Raw genomic sequence first — 19,192 nt, 5'->3', positions numbered from 1 at the left:
GGGCATATCCTGAAAGACTCTGGGCATAGAGGTGGCAACATAACCAACTGCAACTGTGATGGGGGTGGGGAGCACTAGATTTACTTTTCCCACATCTCAATCAGCCTCCTGTTCAAATGTTCAACTTCAAGACTCAGGGATGGAGTCTATCCACCCAGCTCTTACTGTGCCTTCCTCTGCCTGGAACCTGGGCAACTCTCTCTGCTTTCTGATGGTGACTGGATATCTCCCTCTCCTGGGTGGCAGCTTTGTGGGCTTTCAGGTTTTCATGAAGCACAGGGAAAAACACTAGGTATTAGGACTATTCACCAAATCTTCACTCAGGTCTCCACTTGGCAGCTCTGGAAATTCCACAGCAAGCCTGGGCACCAATGGAAGTCCTAATATTCCAAAAAGGAAAGATTCAAAAAATCTCCTGCAGAAGGTCAGGTCCCTCTGCTGCACGGGTGGGGGCTTTCTATGAACCATAGGAGTTTTCAGATTGCAAGGAGCAATGCCTCCCACAGGGAAGGAGGAGTGGGCCCAGTTTTGTTCCCTCTGTGGGCAGGTGGGTCTCATGGCCCTTCAGCTGCAGCCATCTATCTCATTGAATGTATCATTCAGATGACCCACTTCAGTGACATTACCCCTCACTATGATCTCCAGTGGATGAGAAGATGCTGGAATTCATGTTTCCCAAAGGCTTAAGTGTACCAACTAGATGCTACCCACAACACCTCTCCACTTAGAAATTGAGGAGAGCAGAGTACTTCTCACACAGCTGCCCTCTTTGCAGAGCCTACAAGGATAAATTCAGACTGGCTTTCTCTTCTGCTGCTGCTTCTGTAAGAGTTTTGTCAAATATGCTTCTGCCATGGGAGCAGAGTCTGCTCTGATTCTCGCTCTGTTCCAGTGACTAGAACCTCTGAGTTTCACCAAGTCTCTGTCCAGGATTGAACCTCAGTGCATTCCTTCTTTCACCTGCCATGCTGAGTAGCTGTTCTCCAGCTGTTTTGATTCTGAACACAGAGGAGCTCTGATGTGCAGCCTGCTTCTGCCCCACATCTTGATCCCTCCTGTACTAGTCTTTCCTTCTGTGAAAGAACTCTGTACAGTCTTTTTGAACCACTGACACCAGGTTCTCCCTACTGTTTCAGGCACCTCTTTTTAGTCTCTTAGAAAAGCTGCCAGCTCTAACATGGAAGAGGAGCCATCCTCTCTGAGACAAGAAGACCCTGAGCATGATGACACTGAGCCTAAAACCATCTAGAACCATTTTTAAGGAAACCGATCTGTAGAGAAAACCCCTCTATGACATTATTCCACAATTAAATGAAATATCTGTCTTGTTTGTCCCTGAAAACCTGTTACATATATCTGTGATGAAAGGATCATTCATAATAAATACACTGAGCTTTGCAGACCAGTACATTTCCCTTAAGAATGTGTATGCATTCACTCCTCATGACTTTAGAAAGTTCATCTTCAAAAATATTCCTTTCCCCCTGATCATATCTCATTTCACAGATCTGAGTTATCACCTCCCACAGACTGAACTCTTACCTTCCTTTTGGTGCAGAGAATATTGTTTTTCTCTGAATACCATAAAACTCTGAAATGGTGTCCTGAACTAAGCACTGACTCACAGGAAGATGAACTCCAGAAACACTATGGCCCTACCTTACTTCAAAATGTTGGAAACATGTAGGTATAGAAAACTCAAAGCCCTTATCTCACTGTACTGAGTTTCCACATTTAAAAATCTCTTTGTTCAACCTCATTAACTACTTTCTTACTGTCATTTTAGGAATAAGCAATACCAGTTCTGCATTTAGTGAACACATCACTCTTTCACATCTCTGTGTTGTACATGTTTCTTCTCTCTGCAGTGACCCTCTTTAGTCTCCATACCTTATGTTTTTCTCCATTATCTCCCCTAATTTTATCTTTCTCATATCAGTTATCAATTTAATAAGTTAAACCAAATTAGTGTAATAATCAGACGCAATACGGCAGAGTCCTACAGGGAAACATTTATGTATTATTTTTGCAATGCTTAAAATAGATAATTTTTAATAGATACACTTGTCATTCAAAAAACCATATTTGTGTGTGTGTGTTTTACTTCCCTTTTTAACAGGCATATCTTAAATGTGCGTTATCTGACATACATGGTCAGACATGAATAAGATGTCAATGGATTAGACAAAGGGGAATGAAGGAAAGAGAGAGAAGATGGGAATAGTAAAGATGGTAGAATGATTCAGACATAACATCCCTATGTTTATATATGAACACACCACTAGTGAAACTCCACATCATGCACAACCACAAGAATGGGAAATTATACTCCATGTATGCATAATATGTCAAAATATACTCTACTAACATGTCAATCTAACAAGAATAAATTTTAAAAGACAAAAGCACTAATGGATGATCATGGTTTCAAAAACACATCATTTTTCATCTTTTAATACATCCCACTATAGAGGTTTACCTGGATCTTTCCAAGTGGTAATAACTTTCTGGTCAAATTTTCAGGAATTGTCCAAACTAATGGTATAGAATAAATTATCCAGGTCAGAGAAGACCTAGTTCCTATTGAAAGGAAATAAAACTAAAAGAAAAATGAGACCCATTTGTTAAATCAGGATCAGACTTGGGATAGCAGCAAATAAAGAAAAAGAGAATCCATTTGATTGAGAACCTGAAGATTCTCTTGTTCAAAAGTGGGAAATTTTTAAAAATAATTTTACATCAACCTCAGTGTCATTGTGTCTTTGTTCTGGGTCTATATCATTAATCTCAGCCAGCTCTATGCACCAGTCACAGAAAGGAAGACTGATGTGGGACACATCATAAAGACAACCACACCCCTTTTTCCCTATTTAGATACAAACAATATGAATGTTTAATATTATATGTTACTATTCTTTTGACTTTTCTGTGTACAGGTAATGAGCTCATGCTTATATGGAAACAATGAAGACTGAACTTAAATTATACACAATATAAGAAAAACTTACAGTGTGCCTTTGTCCACTTCTGAAACTTCACCAGTCCTGACCTCTAGGTTAATGGAGCAGAAAGGAAAATCTGCTGTCCCCTGATATGACAAAACTGTCAACCAACATGTAGTCTGTGGACTTCTATGGCAAAAATACAGCCACCCCACATACAGAACATGTATGATACAAAACTAAGATGAACAATAAAGTCTAGGATCTGTGAATAGCATTTGGTAGAAAATAAAAATTAGACATAAAATTTAAAGACCATGGTCAAATAATCTGAAAATTAGACAAGATTAGATACCCAAAGTAGGACTAAAGACAGGCCAACAGAAAAGAAGAATATCCTCAAATGATCAGTGGAATCACCATCTAACTGGCTGTTGTGTCATTGAGCTGTCCATTCTTCATTTTTCTTTTTTCCTACTACTTCTTTACATTCTAGCATAATTGTCCAGGCTCATTTTATATCACAGTCCCCTGGTTCCTTTTGATGGAGAGTAAAATTTATTAGCCAATGTTTGAGTCCTGAGTGAGCTCTTTCCTACTGGGATAAGATTGCTTTAAGTTCATTTTGAAGAGAGAGAAAAAGATTATAGATTATTTTAAAATCATTTGTTCTTAGAGACACCTCTAATTCCAGTCCAATACCTCAAGATTCTTCCTTGTTCCTATTGAAATTGGAATTTCCTTTCTCCAACAATGATATTCTTGCAACATCAATACTCTCATTCCACTTCTCAGTTCTACAATACACACAAGGTAGATTCAAAAATTACTGTTCTATAAAAATAATAACAAAGCTATTAAGGGAAGATCAAGAATTTCTTGCAGTTCTTTTTGTTTTAGATTAAGATAAATGCTCAAAATACTATGTTCAAGATTAGTTGAGTTAGATCTTAGTTTTTTTTTTAATTTTGTATAGTTATGTTAGCCATTAAACTCACAGTTCAGTTTGTTTCAGTTTAAATAGAAATAAAATTTTCCAATCTTTGTTGATTAGGATTTTTTCCTTTGAATGTATATAACAATAACAGCTCCCATGGCAGTATTTTGTAAGAAATACTCGAAGGATGTTACTTATTCTCCCTTCCCTTCCACCCCATTTTCAACCCACACCCACTCCCACTCTCATACATATCTGCAAACATTGTCTGGTCCTGGGGTTATAGCTGCTCATTTTATCTGCCAATTTGTACTTTCTAGAGTTCTCTTTACTTGTTACCAGGTAACTTCTTGTTACTCTAATTCTTTTATAACTAATAATAACTATTAATTCTTTTTTTTTTTTCTGTACCAGGGGTTGAACCCAGGGCATAACCAATCAGCTACATCCCCAACCCTTTTTAATACTGTTATTTAGAAACAGGATCTTGTTGAGTTGCAAATTAATTTTGAATTTCCTTTACAAATATTTGCAGATTCTCTTCATGTATTATTTTATTTCTTCTTTCTTACACAAACAATACCCCATATATAATTTTTGCACTTTGCATTCTTTTACCTGGCAATATACCCTGGAAAGTACTCTTTCTATAGAATGAGAAATATTGCAACGTCTCCTTAGTGCACCATAGTAAGGATGTGCCACCCTTTATAATATATTTCCTATGCAATAATATGGTATTTACAACATTTTGAAATTGGAGATGATAAAATGAATAATCTTGTGCACATATGCTTTTGTGTTGTTGGGGGTATATCTTCAGGGAAATTTTGCAAGTGAGACTGCTGCAGCAAAGGATAAGTACGTATATTGTTTTATGATAATGTTATTAGATTCCTCTCACGAGAGTTGTGCCATTTTGTATACACTCACCCTTCACCAGCAAGGTTTAAACATCTATTTCCTTCAGCCTTATAAACTGACTGTGTTATAAACCTTAGCATTTTGCAATCAGATAGATGAGAAACCATATTGTAGTGTAGCTTGATTGTATTTCTCTTATTACAGGAGAGGCCTCTTCTCAAATTGTAAGGGTCATCTTGTACCAATTTTGCAAATGTATAATCATGCCTTTTGCTTATTTTTCTATTGTATTCAAGTCACCTTTTTGTCCATTTGGAAGGGCCATTTTTATTGGTCTTCTACCAGGTGCCTATTGGAGGTGCTGGACTGTGAGAACAGATGGCGGACTAGAGGGCGGCTGCATTTCATGTTGCTCCAGGATGCAGGATTCAAAAGAGGAGATAGTGAGAGACTTGGGACCAACTCAAAGCCGCCGGGCGAGTCTCTCCCGTTGGGGAGGCGTCCCGGATGGGGTGGTAGCCCTGGAATGCAGGGAACTTTGTGAAGTAGAGTTGGCGGCGAGACGTCCCTCCCCTGCTGGAGTGGTAAACACAGACAACTGGGATCATCGTAGAGGAGGCGGCTCAGCACAGCGCTTGGACTTGGAGCAACCACTGGAGCTCCGGGTGGCTGCCTGAGGAGGAGCTGCGTGGCGAGCTGTTTAGACTCAAAACGACTGCTTCTGAACACTGGGGGGTTGCCCGGAGGAAGAGGAAAAGTGCGGCGGGTCGCTTGGTCTAGGAGTGACTGCATCAGTGCCACAGGCGGTTGCCAGAGGAAGAGGCCAGTGGTGAGTTGTTTGGACAAAAAGTGACCGCTCCTGAACACCGGTGGCCTGCCTGGAGTAGGAGCGCAGTGGGTCACTTGGTCTCGGAGCCACCGCTCCTGAACACCCGGGGGGCTACCCGGAGAAGGAGGAGGAACAGGGCTGGTCACTTGGACTCGGAGTGACTGCCTAGGGCGACGGGCAGTTGGCGAGAGGAGGAGACGCGAAGTGAGTTGCTTGGACTCCTAGTGACTGCGTCGCACCACTGGGCGGCTGTCTGGAGGAAGAGGTCTGTGGCGGGTCTCTGGGTCTTGGAGCTATTGTATGGGACTCCAGGTGGCAGCTCAGAGGAGGGACTGCATAACCAGGCGATTAGGTGCAGAGCAGGGTCCCAGGATCTAGGCGGCTTCTTGGTGGAAGAGCCGCACAGAGACACGCTTAGGGGCGGAGCAGAGGTTCCAGGACTGCGGGCAGATTCTCTGAGGAGAGGCAGCCTAGGAAGACTCGCCTGCAAAGGGTGAGGCTCCCAAGCCCAGGAGGTAGGTCCAGGCCCCTGGGAACGTTGCAGAGGAAGACAGCCCAGCCCAGGCGGTAGTTGTAGATTGAGGGGACCTCTAGGAGGGGAACTGACCAGCGAGACCTCCCCACCGGGTGAGTCTTCCCTGCCGGGTGAGGTTTTCCCACAAGGATGGTAAAACCAGAGACACAGGCACAAACAGGCCTTGCCTCAGCCCGCAGCCTAGTTCCCCATTGGATGATCATTGGTCAACAAGTGGAGGCACCTCTGCCCACTATCAGGGAATATACCCCACCTGAGGGTCACCACCCCTAGAGAGGCAGCTTCTTTGTGGAGCTCCGCATTATTAACTTCCTCCAAGACATCAGGCTACTGAAGGATAAGAGGGGATATACTAGCAATCTTCAGGGACATTATAAGTTGATAGAGGAAATCTGCAATATCTTAATGACCCACTGATTCCTGAATAATATGAGAAAACAAGGGAAGAAAATGCCCCAAACAAATCTAGATGTTACATCGATAAAATCCAATGACAGCATGGCAGAAGAAATGACAGAAAGGGAGCTCAGAATGTACATAATTAAAATGATCAGGGAAGCAAATGATGAGATGAAAGAGCAAATGCAGGCATTGAATGATGAGATGAAAGACCAAATGCAGGCATTGAATGATTGCACCAATCAACAGTTAAAAGAGCAAATACTGGAAGCAAAAGATCATTTCAATAAAGAGTTAGAGATATTGAAAAAAAAACAAACAGAAATCCTTGAAATGAAGGAAACAATAAACCAAATTAAGAACTCCATAGAAAGCATAACCAATAGGATAGAACACCTGGAAGACAGAACCGCAGATATTGAAGACAAAATATTTAACCTTGAAAACAAAGTTGAACGAACAGAGAAGATGGTAAGAAATCATGAACAGAATCTCCAAGAACTATGGGATATCATGAAAAGGCCAAATTTGAGAATTATTGGGATTGAGAAAAGCTTAGAGAAACAAACGAAAGGAATGAACAATCTATTCAATGAAATAATATCAGAAAATTTCCCAAATCTGAAGAATGAAATGGAAAATCAAGTTCAAGAGGCTTATAGGACTCCAAATAAACAAAATTACAACAGACCCCACCAAGGCACATTATAATGAAAATACCGAACATACAAAATAAAGACAGAATTTAAAGGCTGTGAGAGAAGAGAACCAAATTACATTCAGGAGGAAACCAATACGGATATCAGCAGATTTTTCAATCAGGACCCTAAAAGCTAGAAGGGCCTGGAACAACATTTTTCAAGCTCTGAAAGAAAATGGATGCCAACCAAGAATCTTATACCCAGCAAAACTTAAATTCAAATTTGACGATGAAATAAAATCATTCCATGATAAACAAAAGCTAAAAGAATTTACAAAAAGAAAGCCAGGATTACAGAACATTCTCAGCAAAATATTTCATGAAGAAGAGATAAAAAACAAAGAAGCAAATCAGCAAAGGGAGGAATTATCCTAAAGTAACTCTCAAATAAAGGAGTAACCAAGTTGTGTCAAAAAAATAAATAAATAAAATTTAAAAAATGAACCAAATGACCGGGAATACAAATCATATCTCAATAATAACCCTGAATGTTAATGGCCTGAATTCATCAATCAAAAGACATAGACTGGCAGATTGGATTAAAAAGAAAGATCCAACAATATATTGCTTGCAAGACTCACCTCATAGAAAGAGATACCCATAGACTAAAGGTGAAAGGATGGGGAAAAATATACCATGCACGTGGACTCAGCAAAAAAGCTGGAGTATCCATCCTCATTTCAGATAATGTGGACTTCAAGCCAAAGTTAGTCAGAAGGGATAAAGAAGGACATTTCATACTGCTTAAGGGAAGCATAAATCAGCAAGACATAACAATCATAAACATCTATGCCCCAAACAGTGGCTCATCCATGTATGTTAAACAAATCCTTCTCAATTTTAGAAACCAAATAGACCATAACACAATAATACTAGGCGATTTTAACACACCTTTCACCACTGGACAGATCTTCCAAATAAAAATTGAACAAAGAAACCATAGATCTCAATAACACAATCAATACTTTAGACTTAACAGACATTTATAGAATATACCATCCAACCAAGAGCGAATACACTTTCTTCTCAGCAGCACAAGGATCCTTCTCTAAAATAGACCATATATTATGCCACAAAGCTAATGTTAGCAAATACAAGAAGATAGAGACACTGCCTTATATTCTATCAGATCATAATGGATTGAAGTTAGAAATAAATGAAAAAGTAAAAAACAGAAACTACTCCAACACCTGGAGATTAAACAATATGCTATTATATGATGAATGGATAACAGAAGATATTAGGAAGGAAATTAAAAAATTCTTAGAGGTAAATGAGAACAAAGAAACATCATATCAAAATCTCTGGGACACTATGAAAGCAGTACTTAGAGGGAAATTTATTTCATGGAGTGCATTTAATAAAAGAAGTAAAACTCAACAAATAAACGACCTAACACTACAGCTCAAAGCCCTAGAAAAAGAAGAACAGACCAACACCAAAAGTAGTAGAAGACAGGAAATAGTTAAACTCAGAGCTGAAATCAATGAAATTGAAACAAAAGAAACAATACAAAAAATTGACAAAATAAATAGTTGGTTCCTTGAAAAAATAAACAAAATTGATAAACCTTTAGCCACAATAACAAAGAGAGGACGAGAGAAAACCCAAATCACTGAAATTCGGAATGAACAAGGAAATATCACAACAGACAAGACTGAAATACAAAACATAATTAAAAGCTGTTTTGAAAATCTATACTCCAACAAAATAGAAAATTTCGAAGACATCAACAGGTTTCTGGAGACATATGAATTGCCTAAAGTGAATGAGGAGGACATACACAATTTAAATAGACCAATTTCAAGTAATGAAATAGAAGAAGTCATCAAAAGCCTACCAACAAAGAAAAGTCCAGGACCTGATGGGTTCTCAGCCGAGTTCTACAAAACCTTTAAAGAAGAGCTCATTCCAATACTTCTCAAACTATTCCATGAAATAGAAGAGGAGGGAACTCTCCCAAACTCATTCTATGAAGCCAATATTACCCTGATACCTAAACCAGACAGAGACACATCGAGGAAAGAAAATTTCAGACCAATATCCTTAATGAACATCGACACAAAAATTCTCAACAAAATTTTAGCAAATCGCATACAAAAACATATTAAAAAGATAGTGCACCATGATCAAGTGGGTTTAATCCCAGGTATGCAAGGTTGGTTCAACATCAGGAAATCAATAAATGTAATTCACCATATCAATAGACTTAAAGTCAAGAATCACATGATTATTTCAATAGATGCAGAAAAAGCATTTGATAAAATACAGCATCCCTTCATGCTCAAAACACTAGAAAAAATAGGGATAGTGGGAACATTCCTTAACATTTAAAAGGCTGTCTATGCTAAGCCCATGGCTAATATCATTCTAAATGGTGAAAAACTGAAAGCATCCCCCCTAAAAACTGGAAAAAGGCAGGGATGCCCTCTTTCACCACTTCTTTTCAATATCGTCCTTGAAACTCTAGCCAGAGCAATTAGACAGACCAAAGAAATTAAAGGGATATGAATAGGAAAAGAAGAACTCAAACTATCCCTATTTGCTGATGATATGATTGTATACTTAGAGGAACCAGGAAATTCCACCAGAAAACTTTTAGATCTCATAAGTGAATTCAGTAAAGTAGCGGGATAGAAGATCAATGCACATAAATCTAAGGCATTTTTATACATAAGCAATGAATCTTCAGAAAGAGAAATCAGGAAAACTACTCCATTCACAATAGCTTCAAAAAAAATAAAATACTTGGGAGTGAATCTCACAAAAGAGGTGAAAGACCTCTACAATGAGAACTACAGAACACTAAAGAAAGAAATTAAAGAAAATCTTAGAAGATGGAAAGATCTCCCATGTTCTTGGATAGGAAGAATTAATATTGTCGAAATGGCCATACTACCAAAAGTGCTATACAGATTCAATGCAATTCCAATTAAAATCCCAATGATGTACCTTACAGAAATAGAGGAAGCAATTATGAAATACATCTGGAAGAATAAAAAACCCAGAATAGCTAAAGCAATCCTTGGCAGAAAGAGTGAAGCAGGGGGTATCGCAATACCGGAACTTCAACTCTACTACAAAGCAATAGTAACAAAAATGGCATGGTATTGATACCAAAATAGAAAGGTGGATCAATGGTACAGAATAGAGGACACGGACACAAACCCAAATAAATACAATTTTTTCATACTAGACAAAGGGGCCAAAAATATGCAATGGAGAAAAGATAGCCTCTTCAACAAATGGTGCTGGGAAAACTGGAAAACCATATGCAACAGAATGAAACTAAACCCATATCTCTCACCATGCACGAAACTAAACTCAAAATGGATTTAGGACCTCGGAATCAGACCAGAGACCGTGCATCTTATAGAAGAAAAAGTAGGTCCAGAGCTTCAAATGTCGGCTAAGGACCAGACTTCCTCAACAGGACTCCCATAGCACAAGAAATTAAAGCAAGAATCAATAACTGGGATAGATTCAAACTAAAAAGCTTTCTCTCAGCAGAGGAAACTATCAGCAATGTGAAGAAAGAGCTTACAGAGTGGGAGAAAATCTTTGCCAATCATCCTTCAGATAGAGCACTAATCTCCAGAATCTATAAAGAACTCAAAAAACTCTACACCAAGAATGCAAATAATCCAATCGACAAATGGGTTAAGGAAATGAATAGACACTTCACAGAAGAAGATCTACAAGCAATCAACAAACATATGGAAAAATGTTCCACATCTCTAGTAATAAGAGAAATGCAAATTAAAACCACCCTAAGATTCCATCTCACCCCAATTAGAATGGCGATTATCAAGAATACAAGCAACAACAGGTGTTGGCGAGGATGTGGGGAGAAAGGTACACTCATACATTGCTGGTGGGGCTGCAAATTAGTGCAGCCACTCTGGAAAGCAGTGTGGAGACTCCTTAGAAAACTTGGAATGGAACCACCATTTGACCCAGCTATCCCACTCCTTGGCCTATACCCAAAGGAATTAAAATCAGCATATTACAGAGATACGGCCACATCAATGTTCATAGCTGGTCAGTTCACAATAGCCAGAGTGTGGAACCAACCTAGATGTCCTTCAATTGATGAATGGATAAAGAAATTGTGGTATATATATATATATATATATATATATATATATAAAATGGAATATTACTCAGCCATAAAGAATGATAAAATTATGGCATTTGCAGGCAAATGGATGAAATTGGAGAATATCATGCTAAGTGAGATAAGCCAATCTCAAAAAACCAAAGGACAAATGATATCGCTAATAAATGGATGATGACACATAATGGGGCGTGGGAGGGGTTAGTGTTAGGGTTAGAGTTAGGGTTAAGGAGGGGGGCAAGAATGGAGGAAGGTAGGACTGTATAGAGGGAAAAGAGGGGTGGGAGGAGTGGGGGGAAGGGAAAAAAATAACAGAATGAATCAAACAACATTACCCTATGTAAATTTATGATTACACAAATGGTATGCCTTTGCACCATGTACAGAGAAACAACATGTATCCTATTTGTTTACAATAAAAAAATAAAAAATAAAATAAAATAAATAAAATAAATAAAAAAAGATATTAACCCTTTATGTCTGTGTGTGTGTGTGTGTGTGTATATATATATATATATATATATATATGTATACAGAAATATATTTCTAATTTATCATTTATATTTTGATTTTATTTTTCTACATCTTTTTCAGGAAAAAAAAATGAGGTACAATATCAGGTTAGAAACTCACATTGGTTATATAAGTAACAAGACCTTTTTTATTATCTATTTTGGCATAACAAATTATGTCTTTAGGTCAGACTCTCTCATGAGTTGCAGTTCGGCTGTCTGTTGGTTTTGCAATCATCAGAAACTTCATCTTGGGTTGGAAAACCCTTGGGTTCTGAGCTCACTCAACTCATATTAGGCAATGGTCAGGTTCTCCCTTGTGCGATTTCCATGGACTACTCAGGAGTTTTCATTGGCATTACATGTAATACATAGGTGCAGAGATGGACAGAGACAAGAGAGACAGGTCAAAACAGAAGTCACCATTCTGGGGTAAACCAATATTGAAAATAATCATCCATCACTCTCGCATCATTCATTTATTAGAAGTCAGTCACTGTATCTAGCCCATCTTCTAGGGGAGAATATCACACAAGGCCATTGGGTACCCAGATTCAGGGAAACCATTTATAGAGTGGCATTATAAAGGCTGTATACCACACCTTAAAACTGATCATTGTGGCAAATTCCACAAGTACAACATTATGTGTTTATATACAAAAGTAATCTCAGGACACAGATTGAACAAATATATGACAAGTCATTGTTCTACCTTTTCCTCAAACTATTTTAATTTGTAATTTCCTCCTCAAGGATAAACAGGTTCAACAGGTTGCAAGTTACAGGACTAATTGATACTTTAGTTTATAAATTGATTTTTTTAAATTTATTTTTATTGTACACAAAAAAGATACATGTTTTTTCTCTGTACATGAAGTAAAGGTATACCATTTGTGCAAACAAACATTCACATAGGGTAATAGTGTTGGATTCATTCTGTTATTTTTTCCTCCCCCAACCCCTCCCACCCCTCTGTTCCCTCTACACAGTCCCTCTTTCCTCCATTCTTGCCTCCCTCTCACCCCGCACTATGTGTCATCATCCGCTTATCAGAGAGATCATTCATCCTTTGGTTTTTTGAGATTGGCTTATCTCACTTAGCATGATATTCTCTAATTTCATCCATTTGCCTGCAAATGCCATCATTTTATTATGCTTTGTGGCTGAGTACTAATCCATTGTATATATATACCACAGTTTCTTTATCCATTCATCAATTGAAGGGCATCTAGGTTGGTTCCACAATCTGGCTATTGTGAACTGAGCAGCTACGAACATTGATGTGGCTGCATCTCTGCATGTTAAGTCCTTTGGATATAGACCAAGGAGTGGGATAGCTGCATCAAATGGTGGTTCCTTTCCAAGTTTTCTAAGGAATCTCCACACTGCTTTCTAGAGTGACTGCAATAATTAGCAACTACACCAGCAGTGTGTGAGTGTACCTTTTTCCCCACATCCTCGCCAACACCTATTGCTGCTTGTATTCTTGATAAATGCCATTCTAATTGGGGTGAGATGGATTCTTAGGGTAGTTTTGATTTGCATTTCTCTTATTACTAATAATGTTGAAAATATTTTTAATATATCTGTTGATTGCTTGCAGATCTTCTTCTGTGAAGTGTCTGTTCATTTCCTTAGCCCATTTGTTGATTGGGTTATTTGTATTCTTGGTATAAAGTTTTGTGAGTTCTTTATATATTCTGGAAATTAGTGTTCTATCTGAAGTATGAGTGGCAAAGATTTTCTCCCACTCTGTAGGCTCTCTCTTCACATTTCTGTTAGTTTCCTTTGCTGAGAGAAAGTCTTTTAGTTTAAATCTATCCCACTTATTGATTCTTGCTTTTATTTATTGTGCTATGGGAGTCCTATTAAGGAAATCTGATCCTAAGCCCACATGTGGAAGATTTGGACCTACTTTTTCTTCTATAAGATGAAGGGTCTCTGGTGTTATTCCAAGGTCCTTGATCCAATTTGAGTTGAGTTTTGTGTAGGGTGAGAGATAGGGGTTTAGTTTCATTCTGCTGCATGTGGATTTCCAAATTTCCCCGCCCCAGGAAAGAGGCTATCTTTCCTCCATTTCATATTTTTGGCACATTTGTCTACTATGAGAAAATTGTATTTATTTGGGTTTGTGTTCATGTCCTCTATTCTATACCATTGGTCTACTTGTCTTTTTTGCTACCAATACCATGCCGTTTTTGTTACTATTGCTTTATAGTATAGATGAAGTTCTGGTATTGTGATACCCCCTGCTTCACTCTTCCTGGTAAGGATTGCTTTAGCCATTCTGGGTTTTTTTTTCTTCCAGATGAGTTTCATAATTGATTGTTCTATTTCTTTAAGGTACATCATTGGGATTTTAATTGGAATTGCATTGAATCTGTATAGCACTTTTGGTAGTATGGTCATTTTGACAATATTAATTCTTCCTATCCAAGAACATGGGAGATCTTTCCATCTTCTATGTTTTCTTAAATTTCTTTCTTTAGTGTTCTGTAGTTCTCATTTTAGAGGTCTTTCACATCTTTCATTAGATTGATTCCTAAGTATTTTATTTTTTTCGAAGCTATTGTGAATGGGGTAGTTTTCCTAACTGCTCTTTCCAAAGATTCAACACTTATGTATAAAAATGCATTGAATTTATAGGCATTGATCTTATATCCTGCTATTTTACTCAATTCACTTATGAGCTCTAAAAGTTTTCTGGTGGAATTTCCGGGTTCCTCTAAATATGTAATCACGTCATCAGCAAATAGGGATAGTTTGAGTTATTCTTTTCTTATTCGTATCCCTTTAACTTCCTTGGTCTATCTAACTGCTCTGGCTAGAGTTTCAAAGACAATGTGGAATAGAAGTGTTGAAAGAGGGCATCACTGCCTTGTTCCAGTTTTTAGGGGGAATGCTTTCAGTTTTTCACCATTTAGAATGATATTGGCCATGGGCTTATCATAGATGGCCTTTACAATATTAATCGGTCTGACATTTTCTTTCCTCAATGTGTCTCTGTCTGGTTTAGGTATCCGAGTGATATTGGCTTTATAGAATGAGTTTGGGAGGGTTTCCTCCTCTTCTCTTTCGTGGAATACTTTGAGAAATATTGGAATGAACTCTTCTTTAAATGTTTTGTAGAACTCAGCTGAGAACCCATCTGGTACCGGACTTTTCTTTATTGGTCGGTTTTTGATGACTTCTTCTATTTCATTACTTGAAATTGATGTGTTTAAGTTGCATATGTCCTCCTGGTTCAGTTTAGATAATTCACATGTCTTCGAGATTTTCTAATTTGTTGGAGTATAGACTTTCAAAATAGCTTCTAATTATGTTTTGTATTTCAGTCGTGTCTGTTGTGATATTTACTTGTTCATTCCAAATTTTAGTAATTTGATTTTTCTCTCTCCTTTTTGTTAGTGTGGCTAAGGGTTTATCAATTTTGTTTATTTTTTCAAAGAACCAACTATTTATCTTGTCAATTTTTTCTATTGTTTCTTTTGTTTCAATTTCATTGATTTCATCTCTTATTTAACTATTTCCTGTCTTCTACTACTTTTGGTGTTGCTCTGTTCTTTTTCTAGGGCTTTGCGCTGTAGTGTTAGGTCATTTACTTGTTGATTTTTTCTTCTTTTATTGAATGCGCTCCATGAAATAAATTTTCCTCTAAGTACTGCTTTCATAGTGTCCCAGAGATTTTGATATGATATGTCTTTGTTCTCGCTTACCTCTAAGAAATTTTTAATTTCCCTCCTGATGTCTTTTGTTATCCATTTGTCATACAATTTGGTATTATTTAATCTCCAGGTGTTGGAATAGTTTCTGATTTTTACTCTGTCATTAATTTCTAATTTCAATCCATTATGATCTGATAGAATACAAGGTAGTATCTCTATCTTCGTATATTTGCTAACATTAGCTTTGTGGCATAATATATGTTCTATTTTAGAGAAGGATCCATGTGCTGCTGAGAAGAAAGTGTATTCATTCTTTGTTGGATGGTATATTCTATATATGTCCGTTAAGTCTAAATTATTGATTGTGTTATTGAGATCTATGGTTTCTTCGTTCAATTTGTTTTTGGAAAATCTGTCCAGTGGTGAGAGAGGTGTGTTAAAATTGCCCAGTATTATTGTGTTGTGTTCTATTTGGTTCCTGGTTTTGAGAAGGATTTGTTTGACATACATTTATGAGCCACTCTTTGGGTTATAGATATTTATGATTGTTATCTCTTGCTGATTTATGCTTCCCTTAAGCAGTATGAAATGTCCTTCTTTATCCCTTCTGAATAACTTTGTCTTGAAATCCACATAATCTGATATGAGGATGGATACTCTGGGTTTTTTGCTGTGTCCATGTGTACAGTATGTTTTTTTCCATACTTGACCTTTAGTCTGTGGGTATCTCTTTCTATGTGATGAGTTTCTGGTAGGCAGCATATTGTTGGATTGTTCTTTTTTATCCAATCTGCCAGTCTACATCTTTTAATTGATGAGATCAGGCCAATAACATTCAGGGTTATTATTGAGATATGATTTGTATTCCCGGTTATTTGACTCATTTTCATTTTTTGACATGCTTTGGTTTCTCTTTATTTGTCTATTCCTTTGGATAATTCCTCCCTTTGCTGATTTGCATCATTGTTTTTCATCTCTTCCTCATGGAATATTTTGCTGAGAATGTTCTGTCATGCCAACTTTCTTTTTGTAAATTCTTTTAGTTTTTGTTTATCATGGAAGGATTTTATTTTGTCATCAAATCTGAAGGTGAGTTTTGCTAAGTATAATATTCTTGGTTGGCATCCATTTTCTTTCAGGGTTTGAAAAATGTTGTTCCAAGTCCTTCTATCTTTTAGGGTCTGAATTGAAAAAGCTGCTGATATTCATATAGGTTTCCCCCTGAATGTAATTTGATTCTTTTCTCTCATAGCCTTTAAAATTCTGTCTTTATTTTGTATGTTAGGTATTTTCATTATAATGTGCCTTGGTGTGGGTCTATTGTAATTTTGTGTATTTGGAGTCCTATAAGCCTCTTGTACTTGATTTTCCATTTCATTATTCAGATTTGGGAAATTTTCTGATATTATTTCATTGAATAGTTTGTTCATTCCTTGGTTTGTATCTCTGTGCCCTTTTCAATCCCAGTAATTCTTAAATTTGTCCTTTTCATGATATCCCATAATTCTTGTAGATTCTGTTCATGATTTCTTACCATCTTCTCTGTTTGGTCAACTTTGGTTTCAAGGTTAAATATTTTTTCTTCAGCGTATGAGGTTCTGTCTTCCAGGTGTTCTATCGTATTGGTTATGCTTTCTATGGAGTTTTTAATTTGGGTTATTGTTTCCTTCATTTCAAGGATTTCTGTTTGTTTGTTTTTCAGTATCTCTAACTCTTTATTGAAAGGATCTTTTGCTTCCTGTATTTGCTCTTTTGCCTGTTGATTGGTGTGATCATTCAATGCCTTCATTTGCTCTTTCATCTCATCATTTGCTTCACTGATCATTTTAATTATGTACATTCTGAACTCCCTTTCTGACATTTCGTCTGCCATGCTGTCATTGGATTTTATTGATATAGCATCTATTTTTGTTTGGGACATTTTCTTCCCTTGTTTTCTCATATTGCTCAGTTATCAGTTTAATGCTGAGATTTTGTAGATTTCCTCTATTGACTTATAGTGTCCCTCTAGAATTCCAATGTATCACCTCCTAACCTTCAGTAGCCTGATATCTTGGAGGAACTTGATAATGCAGTGCTCCACAAGAAAACTGCCCCTCTAGGGGTGGTGGCCTTCAGGTGGGGTATATTCCCTGCTGGTGTTAGAGGCACCTCCACTTGTTGACCAATTGTCAGCCATGGGAACTAGACTGCGGTCTGAGGCATGGCTGGTCTGGAACTGTGAATCTGTTTCTACCACCCTGGTGGGAAAGCCTTGCCCAGTAGGGAAGACTCACTCTGTGGGGACGTCTTACTGGTCAACTACCTCCTAGAAGTTTCCCTCGATCCAGAACTACTGCCTGAACTCAGCAGCCCTCCTCTGCAATGTTCCCAGGGGGCCAGATGTATCTCCCAGGACAGGGAGCCTTTCACTTCCCTTCCTCCTCTGAGAAGCCACCTAGGATCCTGGGGCCTTCACTCCCCACCCAAGCATGTCACTGGGCAGCCCTACTCTACAATGCTCCTGGTTGTCCAAATTCACCACTGCAGCCTTGGGGGAAAGGAGGGGTGGCTCTCATTGGGCAACTCTACATCACAAATTTCCCTGCATTCCAGGACTACTGCTCTGTCCGGGGTGCCTCCCCAATGGGAGAGACTCATTCAGTGACTCTGAGTTGTTTCCGAGTCTTTCAATACCTCATCTTCTTGAATCCTGAGTCCTCAAATGACACAAAATGCAGTCACCCTAGTCTAGTTCACCATCTTGAAAACCTCTTTATAAATTGATTTTTTAACAATCATTCAATGGGAAGTTTCCATTTATTTCTTTGAAATGACATGAACTAAAACTCACACTTTAAAAAATACAATTGGCTGTTTCTTTCTATATTCTCAAAATTTTTGTAATCAGTACCCAATTCCAGAATATTTCTTCAATCACCCCCCCACCCAAAAAATGTCCACACACATTAGTCATCATTCTGCGTTTCTCTTTCTCCTCATTCCATGGCAACCACTAATCCACTTTCCATATGTATGGATTTGTTGTTCAGGAATTTTCATATTAATGGGCTCATACACAATGAAGCCTTTTGTGCCTACTTTATTTCACATAGTACAAAGTTTTCAAGGTTCCTGTATGTTTCAACATGCATCAATACTTCATTTCTTTTCATTGTTATACAATATTCCATTGTGTGAACATACCTGGTAGACATTTTTGTGGTTTCTACCTCTTTGGCTATTATGAATAATACTGGTATGAATATTTTTGTGTAAATAAATATTTTCATTCTCTGATGAATGTAGTGAAGAATGATATTATTGGTCAAGGGTAACTCTGTGCTTAACATTAGAGGAGCTACTAAAAGGACAACTGACTGCACCATTTTACATTCCCACCAGCAGTGCCAGCCCTGCCAGTTTCATCCTTTGGAGCTCCTCTGGAGCTGGGGAGAGCCTGGATCTCTTCAGCCTTTCTAACCTGTGTTCCCTGGAAAAAACAATCCCAGTTTCTGACTTTCCTCAGGATTGCTAGAATCAAACAAGCCCACACTGACCTGCTGCAAACTCTCAGATCTGGGTTCAGTTTCTGGAGGCTCCACCACACTGCAGTCCCAAGATGGCCTCTGGATCCAGGATGACATATAAACTCTGGTGGAGAGTTTTGTTGTTCTTGTTGCTGTTGTTTTAAATATCCGATTAGTGAGTCA

The 19,192-nt window shown here is 37.9% G+C and overlaps 1 pseudogene; it reads left to right on the top strand.

Annotated features, from left to right (window-relative positions):
* The window catches only part of LOC124982752 (antigen WC1.1-like), a 99,006-nt pseudogene that overhangs the window by 14,052 nt on the left and 65,762 nt on the right, over positions 1 to 19,192 (top strand).

The sequence above is a fragment of the Sciurus carolinensis genome, chromosome 4, assembly GCF_902686445.1.
Source record: "Sciurus carolinensis chromosome 4, mSciCar1.2, whole genome shotgun sequence".
Classification (NCBI taxonomy): Eukaryota; Metazoa; Chordata; class Mammalia; order Rodentia; family Sciuridae; genus Sciurus; species Sciurus carolinensis.
Note: the sequence above shows the minus strand (reverse complement) of the source record. Positions and strands in the feature narration are given on the sequence as shown.